Source organism: Euprymna scolopes, chromosome 24 (assembly GCF_053919585.1).
Source record: "Euprymna scolopes isolate OS-2025 chromosome 24, ASM5391958v1, whole genome shotgun sequence".
Classification (NCBI taxonomy): domain Eukaryota; kingdom Metazoa; phylum Mollusca; class Cephalopoda; order Sepiida; family Sepiolidae; genus Euprymna; species Euprymna scolopes.
The window spans coordinates 24402237-24427214 of record NC_136505.1 but is presented as its reverse complement, the minus strand read 5'-3'; the positions used below and the strand labels follow the sequence as shown (position 1 = coordinate 24427214).

At 29.4% G+C, this 24978-nt stretch overlaps 1 protein-coding gene across 1 annotated transcript in view; it reads right to left on the bottom strand.

The window, feature by feature from the left end:
- Positions 1 to 24978, bottom strand: part of LOC145246462 (cyclin N-terminal domain-containing protein 1-like) — a 637275-nt gene that overhangs the window by 592771 nt on the left and 19526 nt on the right. The gene's annotated exons all lie outside the window — the stretch shown is intronic.

The following is a 24978-nucleotide window of genomic DNA, read 5'->3' as shown; positions in this document are numbered from 1 at the left end:
CCCATTTAACCCCAAAAGTCCCCAAGGTCTTAACATATTTAAATTTGAGTTCAGCACCATGCAAAACTGATAAATAGACATACACAGAAAATTTTGGACAAATATGGTTAAATAGTTCCAAAAATGGAATGTTTTTATTAGCCCTAAACGAACCCCTGGGGCACACCCAAAAGTTATCGCAAAGTATAGACAAACAAAATTATATAGAAATCAGTTAGTTACAACTTTTCAGAAAGTTTTATCAAAATACGAGGCATCAATTTGTTTTAATAAGCACAAAAGTGTCAATTTTAGCCATTTTAACCTGAAAGGCGCCCCTAGGGAGGCAACCTGAGTTTTCCCGGAAAATCCGTTCTGTTACTTTTTACTCATATCATTTTGCATTTTTGTGCAAAATTTCAAAAATTTCCAAGATATTAAGAAAAGTGCGGACAGACGCACAGACAAATGTGAATTTACAGGTCCATCCTTCTTTTTCTCGGGGGACCAACAAAATGATATTTGGATATTGTTTATAGTTTAATAAGTATTTTGAGGTATTGTATATATTTTAAAAGTTTGTTTTTAATAAAGATAAATTTGAATAATCAAGAAATGTAAAGAAAATTCCATTATTACTAAAGAAATATTTTACAAAAGAAACATCTATATTTATTTACATTTTAAAAACAATCGTATTTGTTGTTTATTAGAGAATCTTGTGAAAACAAATAAAATTACCTTCCTTCGACGTATCTACCTGTGTTAAAATAAGAAAATGTAATCCCACTTTTGAAGCATAAAAGAGACTTGAATCATAGTAAAAAAAAGGTTAAAAGCCAAACAAACAATACGATTTACCTATATATATATATACGAGCAAACAGTTAATAAAACATGTTAAAAAAACACTTTGAAATGAGTTAAAAACATATTTAATCTGAATAGGGAACACTAGATAAGTGGATAGTCCTTAATCCGCAGAGTTTCGAAGAAATACTCTCCTTCTCATCAGAGGGTAGGAATTAGCAAAAGGCGGGATCGGATTTTGCATGCAAAAGTATTTGATGAAACCACAAGTAAGTCAAAGATCTTACTTGAAAACAAAAAAAGTGAAGCAGAGGGAATATGGTGGAGAAAAAGGTGATTACACATGAATGGATAGTCTGGTTGAAGATAAATAATCTATATATATACACACATATATATATATATATATATATATATATATATATATATATATATATATATATATATATATGTATGTATGTATGTATATATATATATATATATGTATATATATGTATATATATGTATACATATGTATATATATGTATATATATATGTATGTATATGTATATATATATATGTATATATATATGTATATATATATATGTCTATATATATAATGCATATATATATGTATATATATATATGTCTATATATATAATGCATATATATATGCCTATATATATAATGCATATATATATCTATATATATAATGTATATATATATAATGCATATATATATACATAATGCGTACATATATATATATATATATATATATATACATAATGCGTACATATATATATATACATAATGCGTATATATATATATATATATATATATATATACATAATGCGTACATATATATATATACATAATGCGTATATATATATATATATATATACATAATGCGTATATATATATATACATAATGCGTATATATATATATATATATATATATATATATATATATATATATATATATATATATATATATATATACAGTAGCGTCCAAAAGTTAAGGAACGATCGATCATTTTTTTTTTTAATGGCTTCTAACTTTATCTATGAAAAAGAAAAAAAAATCTTTGGTGAATTTTCCAATGTTTAACAATGGTAGTTAAAGAAAAAAAATTTTTTTAATTTTTGATTTCAATATATATTAGTCTTTTTTTACATATAAATAAATTTAATTAAATTACAGGCGTCCAAAAGTTAAGGAACGAGGGAAATTCATTATGAAAAAATGAAGAAGCCTTTCAGTATTTAGTGAAAAGGCCCTTGTTTTCAATCACACTATGGCATCTTTTGCTGCAAGACGGAACCAATCGCTCACATGTTATAGGTGAAATATTATTCCAGGATGTTTTTATACATTCCCATAAATAATCAAGATTTTTTAGGTTTTTTTCTGTGATCTTATCACCAATAATTTTCCAAATATTTTCAATTGGATTTAGGTCTGGGCTCTAAGCTGGCCAATCCATAACGCAAAGGTTCATTTTACTGATGAATCTAAATTTAATCTTTTCAGACCAGACAAAAGACCACATGTCAGAAGAAAAAATGGAGAAAGACTGTCCCCTAAGTGCGTTAAAAGTACAGTAAAATTTAGAGGCGGCAGTATAATGGTATGGGGCATGATATCTTCAAAAGGAACAGGCCCCCTTGTTAGAATTCATGGAAAAGTTAATGCCCGAATGTACAGAGAATTGATTAGAGAACATGTGGTACCTAATCTTTCTAATTCTGATATCTTTATGCAAGACAACGCACCGTGCCATAAAGCAAAAATAGTTTTAGAAGAGCTAAATAGATCCAATATTTGCGTTATGGATTGGTCAGCTTAGAGCCCAGACCTGAATCCAATTGAAAATGTTTGGAAAATTATTGGTGATAAGATCACAGAAAAAAACCTAAAAAATCTTGATTATTTATGGGAATGTATAAAAACATCCTGGAATAATATTTCACCTATAACATGTGATCGATTGGTTTCGTCTTGCAGCAAAAGATGCCATAGTGTGATTGAAAACAAGGAGCTTTTCACTAAATACTGAAAGGATTCTTTATTTTTTCATAATGAATTTCCCTCGTTCCTTAACTTTTGGACGCCTGTAATTTAATTAAATTTATTTATATGTAAAAAAAAAAACTAATATGTATTAAAATCACAAATTAAAAAAAATTTTTTTTCTTTAACTACCATTATTAAACGTTGGAAAATTCACCAAAATTTTTTTTTTTCTTTTTCTTAGATAAAGTTAGAAGCCATTAAAAAAATGATCGATCATTCCTTAACTTTTGGACGCTACTGTATATAATGCATATATATATATATATATATATATATATATATATATATATATATATATATATATATATATATTTATAATGCATATATATATATTTATATAATGCATATATATATATATTGCATATATATATATATATAAATATATATATACTGTATATATATAAAGCCTATATATGTATATATATATAATACATATATATATAATGCACATATATATATGTATATAATGCACATATATATAATGCATATATATAATGCATATATATATAATGCATATATATAATGCATATATATATAATGCATATATATATATATATAATGCATATATATAATGCATATATATATAATGCATATATATATAATGCATATATATATATATAATGCATATATATATAATGCATATATATATATATATATAATGCATATATATATATAATGCATATATATATAATGCATATATATATAATGCATATATATATACATATAATGCATATATATACATATAATGCATATATATATATATATTTAATTCCTTTGGATTATTATGGACCATCTTCTTCCAATTACGGGATGTCTTTGGATTGTACTTGTACAAATGGAAATTCTTTTAACTTTCTTGAAGTTTTACATTTGGATTTTACCGTCACTGAATTTTTTATCTTCCACCAGACTATCCATTCATGTGTAATCACCTTTTTCTTTACCATATTCCCTCTGCTTAACTTATTTTGTTTTCAAGTAAGATCTTTGACTTACTTGTTGTTTCATCAAATACTTCTGTATGCAAAATCCGATCCCGCATTTTGCTAATTCCTACCCTCTGATGAGAAGGAGAGTATTTCTTCGAAACTCCATGGATTGAGGACTATCCATTTATCTAGTGTTTCCTTTTCAGATTAAATATTTTTTTTAACTCATTTCAAAGTGTTTTTTAACATGTTTTATTAACTGTTTGCTTATATATATATATATATATATATATATATATATATATATATAATGCATATATATATAATGCATATATATATATATATATATATATATATAATGCATATATATATATAATGCATATATATATATATATATATATATAATGCATATATATATATATATAATGCATATATATATATATATAATGCATATATATATATATATATATATATATGCAGCCATGGTCAAAATGATTGAGCACCTATAAAAAACTTAGATAATAGTTTAAACCTAGGCATTTAAAAGTTAAGAATTGTACAATGAACAATTGAGAGCAAATGTAAAATATTTAAAATATATTGTAGTATTCATTTGCTTCAAAGCCTCTTTCAAGAGTTATAGCCGAGTTCAAATTCAAATTATTCATTGTTATACTAAAAGTTGTTTCTTATTTTTCAGGTAGTATTTGATTCCTGCCAGTGTTATAATAGTATATTTAATTGAAAATGCCTCCAAAGAAGCAGCTTTCAGAGATTAAAAGGGCACAAATATATATATATATATATATATATACATATATATATATATATATATATATATATATATATATAAAATTTTAAGTTATTCAATTAATTTAAAAATTTATGACATGAAATATTTGAGTTTCAGATCAAAAGATTTTTATTATTCTATGAAAGACAAAGAATACATTAGAAATATTTTAACTCTTTATCCTATAGGATTTCGATATTTACCAAAAATTTGATTTATTTTCTCTATCTTGTATATCGAGCAATTCTTATTTAGGTGAGATAATACTTATAGAATATTACTGCTAGTAATATCTTGTAAATCTTATAATCACAGATTTCCATGCCAGATGATTGTTGGATAATTTTATTCTTAAGTATATATATATATATATATATATATATATATATATATATATATATATATATATATATATATATATATATATATATATATATATATGAGAGAGAGAGGGAGAGAAAGAAAATTATAACTAAATTGAAATTTACAATCAAAATTTATTATTCGACTGAAAACTCAAAAAAACAATTTACAAAGTCCGCAAAATAAGGAGTTTTTGGAGTATTCAGTTAAACAATAAATTTTGATTGTAAATTTCAACTTACATTTTTAATTTTCTTTTTCTTATAATAAGCTCTACTCTCTGTTGCGTATTGAGCTTTTTTATTCAGTTGGGATTAAATTATTTATATTTAAGTACTGTTATTTATATTAGATTGAAGTTTACCATTGCGTATATTAGGTAAACACTACATAATTTTGATTTCATTACTTATATATATAATTAAATAATGATTATTCATTTATACTTAAAGACACTAGTGTTTCATGTTTATGAAATCATCAGAGTAGGCTGTGACAATTCCTGTCAGTAGAGAGATTCGAACACAGCTAAGAAGCCACTTTTGACTCTATTTGCTAAGCCTTTATCTTTGGACCACCAAACGATTGCCACAGGAATTAAGGAAATTGACAACTAATAAGTGCACAAGTCGAACGTAGACATTAAACAATCCAGAGTGGTCAAAAGAGCTGAAGTCACACACACACACGCCCACATATATATAAATATATATATAATATATATACACACACGCATATATATATATATATAATATATATACACGCACATATATATATAATATATATACACGCACGCATGTACATATATATAATATACTATATATATATAATATATATACACAGACGCACGCATATATATATATATATACATACACACATGCACGTATATATATACACATGCATATATATGTGCGTATATATATGCGTGTGTGTGTATATATATATATATATATATATATATATATATATAAACACGCATATATATACACACACAATGACGCATATATATATATATATATATATATATATATATATATATATATATATATATATATATATATATATATACGAGAAATTAAAAAAAAAACCCAGAGAACTTATAATTACTAAAATTTTTGAGTCTTTCAATTATATCAGAATGTCTTTCAATTATATCAGAATGCTTCCGATTAAAATAAAAAAAAAGAAGCTGGTATTGAGGTAAATAGCATCTAAAATATTATTACAACCAGATATGATGTACAGGAAAGATGAATTCGTTCAATGTTATGAATATATTATGGATATAATCGATACGAAATTATTTAAGCCATCGGTTGAGAGTATGAAAAATATTTAAAAAAAAAAAAAAAGATAAACCTTGAAATATCTGTGTAGTTTTGTATAAAAATAAAGGATTCGATAATATTAATTTACCTAAAATATTTAATAATCCAATAGTCATACAATCATTATCAAATGAACTTGAAATAAAGGAACAGGCTGCAATAGTTACATGTAAGCTAGGGGAGACGATACGAAATAAGGTTTTTAATTTTAAAGAAATGGTAAAGAAAGATAATAGTAATTATAATAATGCAGAACATGAATGTAAAACGTCTTCTTTCTGTAATAATGACATAGAACATATAATTACATGAAATCTAAAGATAGTAAAAAATTCTAAATTAAGAAAACTTCTGCAGCTTTTGCAGGCAGTAAAGGTAAATATGTAGACTTTTCAAGATTCAAAACCTGGTGTAAAACGAAAAATATAAGACTAGTGTTTCCAAAGGTAGTTTAAAAATACTTATAAATCATCTTATTGAAGAAAGCTACTTTCAAATAGGAAATAAAATATTTGTTTAAAATGTAGGCATTTCTATGGATTTAGATCCTGCACCTTTCTGGGTAAATCTGTATGTACATAGACTAGAATATATATACGTCATCATTAATAAAAAAAAAATGACGTATCTAAAACATATAATTATCATTGTTGCAGGAGATTAATCGATGACCTTATAAGTATAAATAATAATAAGGAATTTGAAAGAAAAACATTTAATTTATCCTAAGAAGTTAGAATTAAACTGTGAATATAGAGGAGCAAACGCTACATTCCTGGATTTAAATATAAAAATTGAGGATGGAATATTTATTTATAAAATGTTCCATAAAAGAAACTCCTTCCCCTTTAAAATAGTTCGTACGCCACATAAAAAATAGCACATGCCCTATATATATATATGTGTGTGTGTGTGTGTGTGTGTGTGTGTGTGTGTGTGTGTGTGTATTTTGCTAATTCCTGACCTCTGATGAGAAGGAGAGTATTTCTTCGAAACTCCGCGGATTAAGGACTATCCACTTATCTTGTGCTTCCTTTTTTAAAATTAAATATGTTTTTAACTCTTTTTCAAGATGTCTTTTAACATTTTTTATTAATCATTTGTTCATATTATATATATATATATATATATATATATATATATATATATATATATATATATATATATATATATATATATGTGTGTGCTTTACGTAGCATTATGTCCGAGTTTTAAGAATAACTCGTGTTATCCTAACTTTGTTAGTTTTTTTACCCCCAACATATTGTTTAGTAATAAGAATGATTAAACAATGTTTTGAAAAAACAAAATATTTAAACAGTTAAATAAAGCATTTACTCGGTATCCTGATGCTTTTAAACCATATGAAATTAACCAAAGTAGATTAATAGAAAATATCCAGAACCACGTGAGCAATGTAGAATATATATATATATATATATATATATATATATATATATATATATATATATATATATATATATATATATATATATATAAAGCCATATATCTGAACAATACATATAAAATGATGAGTAAATAAAAAATTTTTTAAATATATATGTTTATATTATTTTTAATTTGATACACATTTATATATATATCTTATATTTTTATTAACTAATAATTATAAAGATGGTATGAGTAAATAAGAACGTAAATATATAAAAAAATATTGCTAATAACAAAGAAGGAGGATAAGTAGTATAATGGATTCAACCAAACACTATATAAATACGGTAGTTTGTAAATAGGTACATAAATTTGTGGAGAAAGAGACGGAGGACACAGGTAAAAAATATTTTTTGTAAATGACATGAATTGGTTAGTCTAAATTTTTCTGGAAAAAAAAAACTAGATCAGTATTAAAAATAATTTTGCTTATGCATTTTAAGGAGGGGGGGTGATCAACACTACTGGGGAGCCATGATTTAATAAACTGTTTTGTGTTTGAATCCCTGGAACATTTTTTCATGGTAAACAACTGATGATCCCTTTAAGAACATTCGTACAATTGTTTGTTCATGTAAGTAAAACTATTCAGCGATACAGGAAATTAATTGACTTACTGACAAAATTATTTTCCAACAAAGGACACGTTTTTGATAGTTTTAAAGGTTTTAAAGAAACTTCCAAGAGTATATATGCCAACATTGTGTGTGTGTGTGTGTGTGTGTGTGTGTGTGTGTGTGTGTGTGTCTATAGCTATAAATCTGATTTTTTGAATTGCAAATAAAATAATGATGATATCCCATGAACACTAATATTTCTTACGTGTATGTAATTTTTTCATCTGTAAGTCATTTTAAGATTATAATGATGTCGAAGTCTTAGGAAATAATTTTGCAATCAAATCTTTATTTTTTCAATGATGACAAGAAAAAGCAAAGTCCTTTCTGCATTTCAGTTACTTTATCATTGAAAAGAAAAAAGCAATCATGAAGTTTATGGAAATTCAAATTTCATTTATCTTCCATCGGTTGATTCATTTCAATTTCGGGGGAATTTTTTTTTTTTTTTATGTCCGTGAATTTTAATCTTTAATCAACTTTTGAATAGTTTGAGGCAGAGGAAACAAATAATAAAAGTAAAAACTTTACTAATTTGGTAAAGATTATTGTTTTATTATCTCAATATATTAATTGATTTTGCATTCTAATGATTTTTTTTAATCAGCTACCTCACGTCTGAGACAGAAAGTAAGAATATTGGCCTTAAGCACGTCTTTTATGCTTTATATCTACTTATACTTACGTATATATAATGTAGCAAATCTTCTGACATTCGATGGTGATCTACTTACAAATTCGTATTTATTGTTTGTAATTTTAAAATGCATAATGATGGAAATTTATTCATCTATAGAACATTTCTAGACAAAAATATGTGTATTTATATTCTCATTAATGAAATTTGTTAACTAGACTTTACAAGGCAATGATTCATCCCCACCTGGAATACGGGTAACTAATGTTCCTAGGAGTTGGCAAGGTGTTCTCTCATTCTTTGGGACGTCTACATTGTCGTGCCATCAGATATATACTACATATTCCCTGCCGCGACTCTGTTCTCACTGGAGTATATGATTTGCTGTCTACTCGCCGGAATGTAACAGTTGTATCTGTTGGCTTCAGATGATTTAATGGTTCTTGCCCCACTCCAGTACTAAAATATTACTCTGTGCTGCGACTGAACAGATAAAATCTGCAATGATATGCATTCACATTAGACCCTCTGCATAATCACACTGGTGTTTGCTCAGAATGTACCGGCTATCTCCTTTCATATTGTGTTCTGCAGTCCTGAACGTGCTGCCTCAGAATTGTGTGAATAAACATGTATCACTGTCACATTTTCGGAGTTCTGTATTGAATAACTATCGTGATGTTCCTAAGTTTATGTATTCCCTAATTAGCGTAGTAGCCTTTGTCTATTGCTAATGGTTTTATGACCATGGCTTGATAAAAATAATTTTAAAAAAAGCTAAACTCTTAAATTACTGATCACACAATAGTGAAATTAATAGGAAATAGTAATCATACGGCACAATCATGTTGACACACTGGTTCTCGGCAGATCACGGAAGTTAAGCAACGTTGAGCCTGGCCAGTACCAGATGAGTGACCATTTGGAAAAGCTAGGCATTGTATGTACCTTCTGGGAAGGTTGGGCATGGGGCCAGCACCCTCACCCCGAAAAAAGAACTCCTCACTATAAAAGCATCTACAAAGTTGTGGATGCCTTATGCCCCTCCAGGGGCTCAAGGCTATGAATGAATGAATGAATGAATGAATGAATGAATGAGTAATTATACGACAAGGGTGGTTTATAAGAAGTAAAACCTTTGTTTGGATGGATGAATAACGCATACAGAAATCGGAAAGTTGAAACGCAAAATGTTAACTTCAACTTGCCGACAGTCTGTGCATGTGTAAACTAATCATAGCTAAAAATGGTTTAATTTTATAACATTTTTATCTATCTGTCAGGGTAGCTCAAACGGTAGCGAATGCGGCTGAAGTGCTACATGTTTTGGTTTTGATTCTAGCTGATGGCACCCAAGTCAATTTTTAACTTTTGAAATAATTACTTATATATATATATATATATATATTCAATACTGAATTGATTCTATAATAATACAGAATCTGCATGAATTAAAATATATTAAGCATATTTTATGATCAGCAAGGTCGGGCACACTCCTGCTAGTCTATAATAATTGTACGATGTTGTTAATCTAGCATGATAAAAATTTTAATAAGTGTTTTACGGTACAAAATTATACAGAGCTTTCCGTTGAATACAAATTACAAAAAAAAAAAAAAAAACTATCACGTAAAAGGGCACTAACTACAAGAATATTTTTTTATCGATGGCAAAAGAAAGTAAAAAAAAAAATTATTCATATGGGAATATGGATATGTACAATTTAGTAAAATAGATGTACAAATAATGAGGGTTGAGGGAGAGTTATTATACGATGATCTATGCATAATATATATATATATATATATATATATATATATATATATATATATATATTAGGGATGGGACGATTCCAGCATTTTTACCGATTCCGATATAATTACCGATTCCGTATTAAATTCCCGATACCAATTCCAATCTTTCTACATCTCTACATATTTAACTATAAAGTTGTTATTTTTCACGATTATCATGAAAACACACGTTAAATGTGCAGATATTTTTTTAACATAACGATACACTTGTGAGGGATGATCTATCGATTTTAGTTTTACTAATAGGTTAAAATCAACAGATATTCACTATTTTAGTATTACTATCAGCGGTAGAATATTTATCTAAAGAAAATCAAATAAGAAAGCCAATTAAAAGAATCGTTGTTGGCATCGCAAAATAGGCACAAATTTTTCCGATTCCAATACCCTCAAAATTTCAGATTTTTTCGATTCCCAATTCCGATTAATTGACTCAACATTAATATATATATATATATATATATATATATATATATATATATATATATATATATATATATATATATATATAAGAGGAATTTTGCCTTTAAATATCATCTCATCTTTTAGGTGTGATATTTAAATATTTCTACATTGTTTGATAAAATATGAAGACAAACAAATTCACAATTTATGTTTAATAACTTTAAACAAATATTTTTTCAATTTCCTTTACTTTTTATATACGAGCACATTTCTTTTATTTAATCCGTTTTTAAATCAATTAAAAAAAGAAAAAACATAACTACTATAAATTTTTTATGACATTTTTTTCTTAAGATATTTTTTGCTGCATCAGATTATGATATCAGCTGAAAAGAACAAGTGTGACATGACACTATAACTGACACCACTCAAAACACTACACTTTTTAAAGTGTAAACAAAAACATAATTTCAAATTGATTCAAAGTAATATTTTTTCAATGAAAAAAAAAATCAAGCCTGTCATACTAAATTCAACCCTTTTAATTGTTAGCATAATTTGGGTATTGAAAATACAATGTGTACAATTGTGCCAATGATTATGATAGTCATATCCTTAATAACAGATATTGAAAAAAAAGCACATTAGAAATGACAGGTTAATTTTAGGTTGATATGCATTAAGAGGATACGGATAAGATTCTATTTGTTAATCAAATAAAGTTAAATTTTACAAATATACATTTTGAAGAAAAAAGTAATAAAATGACTGATAAAATACTGATAGCAACCGTGCTATTATTATTATTATTATTATTATTATTATTATTATTATTATTATTATTATTATTATAATAATAATAATAATAATAATAATAATAATAATAATAATAATAATAATAAAAAAAAAAAAAAAAAGAAAAAAAAGAAGACTGATAAAATGCTGATAGCAACCGTGCTATCCTCCTGCATGCATCCTCCTTACTCTATCACCAATCTCTGGTCATCAACTGCATAATATACTTAGATGGAATTTCTTGTGCAATATGCCTCACGGATAGTTGTTTGTGGAAATAGTTTTGCCATTATAGCAGCCGTAAAATGATATGAATGAGTGAATGAAAACAGTTTAAAGAATAAGAATTTCTAAAATTATTTCCACAATATTTCATTAAATAGAAAAATAACAGATAAGGTAGATCCCATGACTCAGATATGCCTAAATTATAATAAATATCTTATAGCAATAAAATGGTTCTGCTTAGAACTTTGTTTTGTTTTTTGTTTCTTTTTATTAAACCATGGCCATAAAACATACATGTTCATTCACACAATTCTGAGGCAGCACGTTCAGGACTGCATAACACAATGTGAAAAGAGATAGTCGGTATATCTCTGAGCAAACGCCAGTGTGATTATGCAGAGGGTCTAATGTGAATGTATATCATCGCAGGTTTTGTCTGCTCAGCTGCAACACAGGACAGTATTTAAGCATTGCGGTGGGGCAAGAACCATCAAATAATTTGTAGCCAACAGATGCAACTGTTACATTCCAACTGTTAAATATTCACACAGACATACACACATACATACATATGCTGTTTTATTTATATAGATAATAGAGTTTCGTGCATCTCGCTTCTCCGTAGGCATTATCATTATCAAATTGGTTTCTCATTCGATCATACTTGAGGCTCTTCCAAAGATCACCAATATATTATTTCGCTAAGTTTTTCTAATTTTACATGTAAATGTTTAAAATATAACTCAAAATATATATCCGTGGGCCTTGGGGAGTGTGGGGCCACCCCTTAATTGCCATTGCTCCCAGGTCCACTCTGACTCGGAGTGGTAGTAACTGTTAGGGCCCCAACTATGGGTTAAATAGAAACCGACTTAAAAAAAAAATATTCTATTAAAAAAATTTTCTGCAAAATCACTGGATTCGGCATTAAATAACCTGAAAAGGGTTGATATGCCGTAAAACAAAAACAACCAACCAAAAATCAAAATATATACTTCATTTTTCGTCTACATCTAATGCACGTTCAACAAGTAGTGTTTATAAAAACACAGATTTTATTATTAAAAGAAACATTTTTACTGTTTTCTAAATTCAAAAAACAACAACAACAATACCGAAAATGTTTGTTAAATTATGATTTGAAAGAAATAAAAAGTTTGTTTGATTTTGATTTTTCATCGGTGACAAACTTTTCAGGGAATCAGTTGTAGTAGCAAACAAATCATTTCGCAGCTATTTTGAGTGAAAAAATTCAAATTTACTGAAAAGTTTGGGAGAACTGTGTAAAACTAGCAATAATGCATTAGAGTTATTTATATTTTTCTCTTGCTTTTGTTCTCGTTTTTCTTTTTTTCCTCTCTTCTTTTTTGGCACGACCCATTTCATATATCTTGTGACTCATTGAAGGGTCAGGACTCGCAGTTTCAAAAACCCTGCTCTAGTAGAGTATGAATAAGAGTATAGATTTTAGAAATAAAAATATAAATCAAGAAAGAAGATGAAAGTATTTTCCTACTAAACTCTGTGTATTTACAAACAAACAAAATAATAATAATAATATTTGGGAACACGTTTCCCATTATACAGCATACAAAAGACATATTAGATTATATAAACTTTAATGTATCCAATGATATGGATAAAAAGTATATCTATAAAGAAAAAAATGTATAATATGGTTGATAAAATTAAAAAAAAAACGTACTTAAAAAATACAGAGAGAGAAAGAGATAGTGAGAGAGTAGGTCAACGCTGATGTAGATGACTTAAGTCCAGAAATCTTGAATACGAAATCAATGATGCAATAATGGTATTAGCTAGAAACAACGCATTTGTTTCTCAATGGCATTAAAAAATAGAATGATAAAAAGAAAGAAAGAATCTAAAAGAAGAAAAATAAGAACGGATATTCTGAAGATGTGTCCATTTAATTTGCGCGTTAAGTGATAAAAGGTCTATTTTAAACTTCATTATGACAAAACAAAGCAAATGCGTGTTTTTTTTTTTTTGTTTTGTTTTGTTTTTTATTATAAACATGGCAGACTTACGAAATTGCTATTTAAAAAACCCTGGTCTGATGTAGATGACTTTAGTCATGTTACGTGTGTCAGATTGACAAAACATTATTTCAGACTTAATCATGACAGACAGACGAAAATGCTATTTCTTAACTTAAACATAACAGCCTAGAGAAGCAGAGAGAGAGATGCTTAGGCGCATTTAAAATAATAAGTTCTGACTTGAATGTGATAAAACAACAAAGATTATATTTCAAACTTAAGCCTGGCAAACAGAATAAAATGTTATTTCCTAACTTATATGTAACAGACAGACAAAAATGTTTCTTCTTGATAGATGAAAATGCTATTTCCTAACTTATATATGATAGAGAGAAGAAAATTCTATTTCCTAATTTATACATGACAGACAGACGAGAATATGTTTTAATAACTTATACATGACAGTCATAGAAATGTGTTTTTCTAACTTATATGTGACAGACAGACAAAAATGCTATTTCCTAATTTATAGATGACAGATAGAAGAAAATTCTATTTTCTAATTTATACATGACAGACAGACGACAATACGTTTTAATAACTTATATTTGACATTCATAGAAATATGTTTTTCTAACTTATATGTGGCAGACAAACAAAAATATTTCCTAACTCATAGATGATAATGTAACTAACAAACATAATCTCTTATGACGATGATTTGCACACATCTATTATATAAGATTTGTGCATACATGCTCGATATACTGAACCATAAAAATGGTATTGTAAACTGAATCATGAGAGAGAATCGAATCGATCGACGGAAAGACAAAGCCTCTGAGAGAGACGCAAGGACACATCTAGAAATAAAAAAACGGACACATCTAGAAATAAAAAAAGGCGATTAACGGTATCGTGGAGAGATATATTTGCTAAAGAAAGAAGATAGTGAATAGTTGAGCATACAGAGAAAGTGAAGAAAACACAAAGATTACTGATTCTGTTTGTTTTGAAAACAATTGTAAAAATGTTACTTATATGAAAGTAAGCGAATATTTTTTTACAAATATACGGTTTTTGAAAGGATCAGGATAGAAATGATTTTGTATTTGTACCATCGAGATGCTGCTATATAATGACTGATATAAGCCTTAGAAACAGGGGAAAAAACACCTGAACTCAGGAATCTGAAGAAGAGAAAAGAAGTATTTAAAGATTTTTGAACGAGGACACAGAAGCCATTTATGTACTGAGGTTTTAAAAAGTTGAATTTGGAGAAAAAGATTTCTTATAAAAAAAAAAAAAAGGAACTTAATATCTTACATTCTTATATTTTGTTGTTTTTATTGATTTTGCATTTACTCTTGTTTTTTGTTTTTTTTAACTAAAATGAGTCCATGAATAGCGCACCCCGCTCCCACCCCGGATCAAACTCCTAGGTAAATTTGACACCGGGCTGCTAAGGTTATAGAAAAAAAATCACAAAATATTTGCAAAAAGTTTGTACAGCTTATAGAAATTTCAAATATTTATCCTGGAAAAACTTTTTCAGAGTTAATAGAAAAAGTAAAGGATTTTATTTAACTTTGTTATCAAGCAAAGGCAGTGATTGTGAAAAGAAAGATAAAATATACCGAAGAATAGAGCACGTTACTTTTCAAGTAAAACTTCATGGTCACTTTAAAATTTGATAAAAATTGAAAATTATCAGATTTCTTGTTATAAACTCAACTTTTTACATAATAAACCGAGATATGAAAAGTACAATTTCAAAAAAATTTGTACAATTCTAAAAGAACATTGATAATGAAAGAAGATGAATAGTATAATACTAACATTTTGAAACCCTACTTCATTGAGATAAAGAAGAAAATAAACACTTGAAATAATGAAAACAAATAAAATTTTGAAACAAGTTGTCTGTTTGTGTCTTGTTTTGAATTTTATAATTACATTGAATCATTATTATTTTTTTTAATTTAATATTAATTGAATATTTATTGAAATTCACAATGCATTTTCCTTTCGTGAAAATTAAATTTTCGTTTATTCTTCAAATTTAACACTGATTTTTTTGCGTGTGTTCAAGTTGTTTAAAATTAAAAATACAGAAGATTTAAATTCACTCCTACGTGTTTGTTGTTTTATATTTACAGAAAATTAGTATTTTAATCTTAACTAAACAGTGTAAAAGAAAAACAAAATTATTAAAACCTTATTTTTAAAAATAATTAATAACAATACATTTTGTCTTATTTACTAGCATTAATACCCAGTATTGCTCACGAGTAATTACTTCTATCTTGGGTTTCATTCAATTTATACGACTACTACTACTACTACTGCTGGAAGCCTCCGTTAAGTCTCAAAAGACAATGGATACCCCCCCCGTAAGGGTAGCTGCACGTGAAATAGTGAGGCAAGGGTTACGCATTCTCCAACCACACCTCTTCTGAGTCGATACTGCTTGAGTCAAGTGGCAAGAAGTCCAGGACGACTGGAAACAATGCTGAGATAAGCAGAGAGCGCATACAACACCTGGGATTCCTAAATACTCACCCATTTTAGTACTGACCAGGTTCAATGTTACTTAACTTGTACGGCATAATCACATTGACACACCGGTTCCCACTGCTACTACTACTACTACTACTACTACTACTACTACTAACAATAATAATAATAATAATAATAATATATGGTTTAACGTTTGTTTTAAATGTTGACCAGATCTGTTTTTATCTCTCTTTCTCTCACATTGATCCTTATTAATTCCTTCCATATTTCCTTTGGCTTTTTCCTGCCAAGTTATCCTACTACTTAAGCTTATCCATTCTTTTACTGTGACTAAACGACCAAAGTCTTCTGTTCTGCACACATCTTCCTATAATGTTCAGATTTCATATTCCACTGAAGTCATCAGATCTAAGCTCGTCTTTAAGACTCACATTACACATCTATTTTATTATCCTCATCTCATTTTCTTTCCATGCAACGCATTTCATCAGCACTCACTGGCCAGGTTTCACTTTCATACATCATCACATTCTGCACGCATACCTTATAGACTGGTCTACAGCAGTATTGCTTGTTGATTAGTAATTGCTGAAGTTTCATGAACTTACTACATTCACTCTTATAATCAAACAAGTACCACCTCCTACCTATACTCCAGTGGTATCATTAAGGTAACAAAACTTACATAGCCTTGCTATACAAATATACTTTCTCCACATATGAGTTCTCATCTGTCACCATTGTACACGTTTTTGCACACAAATTCATTATAATGTTTCAATCTACCTGCAATTCCACTGCATCTTTTGTGTACCCAATGCTTACAAGTACCACAAAAAATTGATTTGCTTACAACTTCTTTTCTACAAACTGAGCAAGGAAACTTCTCTCTTTCTGTGAACTTTTCAATAATATAAAGCATCTTTTCTGGACAACCGGTACAAAACTCACTGGACGACGTTTCTAAGATAAAAATTAAAAACAATGGATTCGGTACAGATCTCTAATGTACTCCCATTTTCACATTAAAGTTGTTGTTAAATGTTCTGTTAATTCTAACCAGACTTTGAACATTTCTGTATATTGCTAGAACAATCTTCATTAACTAGTCCCTAATTTACACAAATCTCACCAGATAACATCTCTTGCTACTCTGTCAAAGCTTTCTCCAACTCCACAAAAGCAAAATACAGGTTCTTCATCTTTTTTTATTTATTTATTTATTTTTTACAGGAGAGTCATCACTTATTAAGGCAACTCAAGGATAAGAGTTAATGAGTGTATGCTGATCTACCTCCCCGCTCCATGTTTATACTCTATGGCTGACTGGGATAGCTTCCGTACATTCATATCTGATTTACCTCTGCATTCCATGTTTAAAAAGGAAGTGTCCTCTATAGTATCAGACCTGACCGAATGGTTACTTGTAAGCATAAACCAATTCATACCATCCAAAAAATTCCAACAAAAACCTAATAGCCGGCCATGGTTCTCCCCTGAATGTGCTGCTGCCATTGCACACAGAAATCACTTTTTCCATAGCTACCACCGTAATAGATGCACTGAAACTAAAGCTGCTTTCAGGACCGCCAGCAACCACTGTAAAAAAGTAATAAAAAATGCAAGAGAGCTATATGCTCAATCCGTTAAATCCAAAGTAGCTGAGCAGCGACTTGGTTCCCACCAGTTTTGGCAAATAGCAAATAGGATCCTGAACAGAAGCGTGCATTCTATCCCAACCATTATCAATGGTCCAGAGGTCATCTCGTCAGCATCCGACAAGGCCAAACTATTTACCAAGAACTTTGCAGCAAATTCTACCCTATGCGATGAAGGCCATCAACTCCCCGTATTTCCTTCTACAACACACAGCATGCTAGGTAACATACAAATATCTGTGCGTGAGGTCGCCAAGCTAATCAAGAACCTTAATTCCAGTAAAGCAACTGGCCCTGACGGCATCCCAATTATAGTATTAAAAAAGCTTCAACCAGAACTTGCCCCCATACTTACCAAACTGTTTAAGCGTTGCCTTAAGGAGAAGTGCTTTCCAACACCCTGGAAAACCTCATCAGTATGCCCTGTATTTAAGAATTCAGGTGATAAGTCATCTCCCTCTAAATACAGACCAATAAGTCTCCTGAGTATCATGAGTAAGTTGCTGGAATCCATATTAAATAGAGAAGTAGTCAACCACCTCAGCCGAAATAACCTTCTTAGTGACACGCAATATGGTCTCCGTTCTGCTAGATCTACAGCAGACGTGCTAACAGTTATATCACATAGAATTAGCGAATCTCTCGACAAAGCTTCATTTCTAGAGCAATTAATCTTGACATATCAAAGGCCTTTGATAAGGTATGGGATAAAGGCCTACTTCACAAGATTCCCAGCTACGGTATAACTGGAAATGTTTTCTCTATCATTAAATCATTTCTCTCTGATAGGCTCATAAGTGGTTGATGGTTGATGGGCAGAAATCAGAGGCCCACAGTATTAATGCTGGAGTCCCTCAGGGGTCCATCCTGGGCTCAACTCTCTTCTTGATCTACATCAATGATCTCCCAAAACACATACTAAAATCATTCGTTGACATCTATGCTGATGACACGGCTATCTATGGCAATACATCAAAGGCCGCAAATGACAAAGTTCTCTCTGATTCTCTCTCCTATCACTACATCATAAACGCTCTGATCCCCATCTGGCATCGATTGAAATGAATGGATCTCGTCTAGGAGAGGCCCCATGTTTTGATAAGCTTCTGGGTTTGACCTTTACTCCTGATCTGAAATGGAACACATACATCAAGTCTGTGGCTAAGGTCGCTGGGAAAATGGTTGGATCCTTTTACCGCTCCAGAAGATATCTCACTAATGATGCAATTCTCTATTTATATAAAAGCCAAGTACGTCCAAGGATGGAGTACTGCTGCCACATCTTGGCAGAAGCTGCTAAAAACAGCCTATCCTGCCTTGACAGAGTACAAAATAAACTTTGGCTTGGTGGGTGATGCCCTTTTCTCTTCCCTGCAACCTCTCTCCCACAGAAGAGACGTTGTGAGCCTGTCTCTGTTTTATCGTTATTTCCATGGCAAGTGTTCGTCTGAGCTCCATTCTCTGGTTCCCCCTCGCCAATCTTTCACGAAAAACACCGACTGTCAATAATTTTCCCCACTCTTTATCTGTGCCTAAATCAAAACGTAGATTCCATGAACATAGCTTCTTTCATGGCTGTGGAACTCTCTGCCGCTTGCCTGTTTCCCCCTCGAATTCAACTTGGATGTCTTCAAGTCCAACACAAACAAATTCCTGATGAACCGCCCCCTTAAGTAATGACACCTTATCAAATCCCCAATACTATTACTACGATACTATCTCATTGATTACTGTACACACAATAACCCTTATCCCCGAGTGGCTCCTGGGCCTTGATAAGTGGTGACCCCCATGAAAAAAAAAAAACAAAAAAAAAAGCGGTAGTCATAGGGACAACAGCATAGTAATCGTTAGTGGTGGAAATTAGGTATAATTTAATCATTCAAGGACTAGATCACTAAGAACTTGTTTACATTGGACTTGAAAACAACCATATTGTAGCCAGCTGAAAAACAAGTCAGCAGAACTTGCATTCGTCTCAGGATAAATATAGCCTCACGCATGTATTATGTCAGTGCAAAAGTAATGTCGTTTTTTATATATAGCTGAACGTCAAAAAACGACATTATTTTTGCACCAACTTACTATGATTGTTTCTCTGACTTCTATTTGCTGCTCTGTAGTTTTCTCAACTACTTTCAGGGCGTAATCCATCAACTTTATCTAATTACGCCTATCCCTTTTAACACATGTAACCAATTGCTTCCTATACCATTTCTTTCATAATTCTTATAACTTTGGAAAATAATGCTTGTTTAACGTCTAGATTTTAATGGTTTCATGAAAACTCAATATTCAACAATCTCTCATCATACCATTTCCAAGCATCCCTCTTGTCCTGCTCATTTATCATTTAGCACACCATTGTCATTTCAAATGCACTTCTACCCCAACAATATCCACATTTGTATTTGCCATCTATTTAGCTATCCTGAATATTTAGTTCTTGTGGTCAACTATTTTTTCTTGGAAAACTATTTTTTCAGCCTCCACCTTAGCTTTGTAGATTGTGTTTCTTTCTGCCTTCTTTCTGAGCAGATCTATATATCCTTATTCACTAAACTTTTTGCCCATATACTCCATCCTTTACGGTTTTTAATACACTTCTCAGCTTTCTCATTCTATCACCATGTTACCCTATGTGTTTGAATTGTGTGCTGCATTTTGTTATTCTGCCATGAATGGTTAAGTTTTTGTTATAACAAATATCATGGAACATTCCAGAAGTTTTTTATTCCAGTAATTATGGGAGCAACCAGACTCATGAAAAAGAATTTTCCTAATATACCTGACAAACAAATATACCCGGTGAACCAAATGCAAGAGAGATACAAACAATCACACCTGAAGAGAATCTTAAAAAGATATTAAAGATGTCTTGGGAGAAATGTCTGTGATAGGTGAATGTATGGCATCCAGTAGGATGCCCTAGCCCCAAGCTAAAACAAAATTTTAAGAAAATTTTTAAATAAAAAGGAACCTTCAGATCCAGTGCGAAACCAGTCAAATTGTGCATATGCATTTTTTTCCACACATACACATTTCCATTTTTCATAAAACGGCGGCATAGTGAGTTCTAAATTATGCAGAGTGGTAATTCTATACATCAACAGGAACACTGTTACAAAATGTTTTTTGCTGAGACATGCAGATTTGAACAATACATTGCTAATATTTTTTTATAAATTTTACTATACACCGATAAAACTAAACAATAATATGAATGAACTACTAAATACTTTAGCATTTAATGTCAAATATCCGACCTATATATTAAATGGATAGCGTGTGTGTTATTTATTTTGTTTGTCACACTTACATCCGAGTGATATGGATTCCATTTCTTGTAATAAATAATTTTACCAAAAATTCTTTATAAGTTTTGGTTTCGGTTTCGATTATGGCTGATGGCACTCGAGTCATTTATTTTTTTATAAATAATTTTACCAAGAATTCTTCATAAATTTTGGTTTCGGTTTCGATTATAGCTGATGGCACTTAAGTCATCTATTTTTTTTATAAATTCTTCATAAGTTTTGGTTTCGATTATAACTGATGGCACTCTAGCTTTTTTTATAATAATTTTATCAGGAATTCTTCATAAGTTTTGATTTTGGTTTCGATTATAGCTGAAGGAACTCAAGTTATATATATATATATATAACGAGTTCCTCATTTTTTTTTTTTTTTTCATAAGTTTTGGTTTCGGTTTTGATGCACCCAAGTCATATGGATATATTCTTTTATTTTAGAAATCGAAAATTTATAATATATAAAAATCAACAGAACATTAACTCTATAATAATATATACAAAATCTGCAAAAATTAAAATATCATATTTAAGCGTACTTTACGACCGGGCTATGCCAGGCGTCCCTGCTAGCTTAGATAAATACTTTTACAGTCTTAAAAAAAATAGCTACAATAATATCAGTGTCTTCATTTATGCTGAACATTTACAGAATGCCAACATCAGTATATTGTATATGAATGAGTCCCCCTGTGGAAATTCCACAGGTCCCCTAGTCAACATTTAATACATTAATAAAAAAAATTTTAATTTCCATGATAACTGTTTCAAACTTCTTAGAACTGCTTGTTTTTTTATTCCACCTCTGTTTCAAAATCTTTCTATTAGTGTTGGGACGATTAATAGGAATCAGAATTGGGAATCGGAAAACTCAGAACTTTTAGGAGTATCAGAATCAGAAAAATTTCTGCCTATTTTCCAATGCCAAAACGATCCATTTAATTATCTTTTTTATCTAATTTCCTTTAAAACAAAATTCTTCAGTGTTGATAGAAATAATAAAATAATAAATATTTATTAATTTAAACTTCCAATAAAACTAAAATCTATAGATCACTCGCTCACAAGTGTGTTTTTGTGTTTCAGAAAATATATGCACATTTAAGATGTGTTTTTACAGTAATCGGGAAAAATATCCATTTTATAATTAAATATTTAGAGATTTATAAAGAATCGGAATCAAGAATTTAGTACGGAATCCATATTTGTATCAGAATCGTCCCATCACTATTATCTATATAAAACATATAAAACATATACTTTATAAAGACAAAAATATTTTCTTTTTTGTGACATTGTTTAAAGACAGTTTAATGTTCCAGCACTGTTCACATGAATTTATATTTTCCCTTCCTTCATAGCATTTTATAAGCAACATCTTTTTTACACATTAATTATAATATTTTTTATCAACGTGTCTTCACACGTCAACTTCAAATTTTGTGACGTTTTTCCTTCATCACTGGTCTCCATACTTATTAAGTATTTTTATTTTTTCTATTTTCTTTTTCCAGATCTGATTATTGGACTTACTATTTTCTGACAAGAGTTCATGAAAAATTTTCAGAGGATTAAAATATTTTAACAATATTATTACTTTCGTTTAATGTCATTTTTAAAGGAAGTGGCCATGGCTAAATGGTTAACAACATGGACTGACAACATGGGTGTGCCATGTTTGAATCTAGAACATTCCACAAAATTTTTTATTTAAGATGTTGGCAACCTTCACGTGGTCACTCCTGTAAGTACTCAATGTCTTTCTCAAAAGAATTGTAACTAGAAAGGCATCAGGGGAAACTAAAGTCAACAATAGAATCATCTGAGTCACCTGATGAAATGAATGTATGAATGAATTTTTAGGCCTATAAACACTTATTAGGCAATATTATACATAAAGTAAAGTGAGATTTTCCATATTGATTGACCGCTATAGTTTCATAAACAAAAACTACACACTAAAAGATGTTTTAATCATTGTCAACCTAAATAGGTCCATGTAAGAAAAAAATTGAATTTCGTTCACATTTGATTTTATTGACTTCTATATTTCGCCCTGTTTAAAATATTCATCTATACAGGATATCAGAAGAATTTGCATTCTGACACAGATTCACTACTACTGCTATCCACGTATATCAAAAAGATATTTTTATAGGGCATATATGTTGATAGAACCATTATTATTTCAAAGTTCGATCTTACTATTTTATCTGAAATACTCTACCTTTCAGCTTAAATAAAAGATGCATTCTTTATCTACAAGTTTCTTAGAAGCATTTTGATTTGTTATTCTAAATAATTTCTTTTGCATTCTCACTTACCAGAATAACAAATTAACAGATTTATATTTATCAAATATTTTCTGCCTCTAAATCAATGAGATCTTCCCATATACGAACATTATGGACCCTATACATTTCACTTAATATAATATAGTATATTCCAACATTATTAAGTGTTTGAGTGGTCATTATTCTTTTATAACACACTTTGTTTTCTCTATACTTCAATAACTTGATATGGCCTAAAACTATATCCGATGGTGAGGCCCCAGCTTGCGGGCCTTGGGGAGTGTGGAACCACACTTTAGTTGCCATTGCTCCCAGGTCCACTCTGACCCGGAGTGGTAGTACCTGTTAGGGTCCCAACTATGGGTTAAATAGAATCCGACTTAAAAAACAAATATACTCCATTAAAAAATCGTTCCTCAAAATCACTAGATTCGGCATTAAATAACCTGAAAAAGGTTGATATGCCGTAAAACAAAAACAACCAACCATCAATAACTTAACTATGCTATAACATCCTTTTATACATGATTGATTCAACAAAAAAAAAACGGTGTTCATATTGTTTAAAACACATAACTTATCTAGAATACTTATTCTGTCATTTTGTTTTTTTATACTATGGCGTTTACCATTTTTCAGTAACTGATGTTGCATGCTACATGGTAGCAGTCCTCACAATTCCTTTGGCCATTTTAGACTTCGTATTTATCATTCATCAAGATGTTCAAACATTACCGACCATGTGAATTTTATCCATTCATAGAGTTCACAATGAAAAAAGAACATAAATTATCCTTTGTAGATGTGCTGATAACTCGCACTACTCATAGATTTAGGTCATCTGTGTATCGAAAATCAATTTTCATTGGACAATATTTAAATTTCAATTCTTGCTATCTATATAATGTTAAGAAATAAATCGTCCATTACCTACAACATAAATAAAAATCCTATTTTGAAAAATGCTTCCTTTACAAAAATAATCCGTG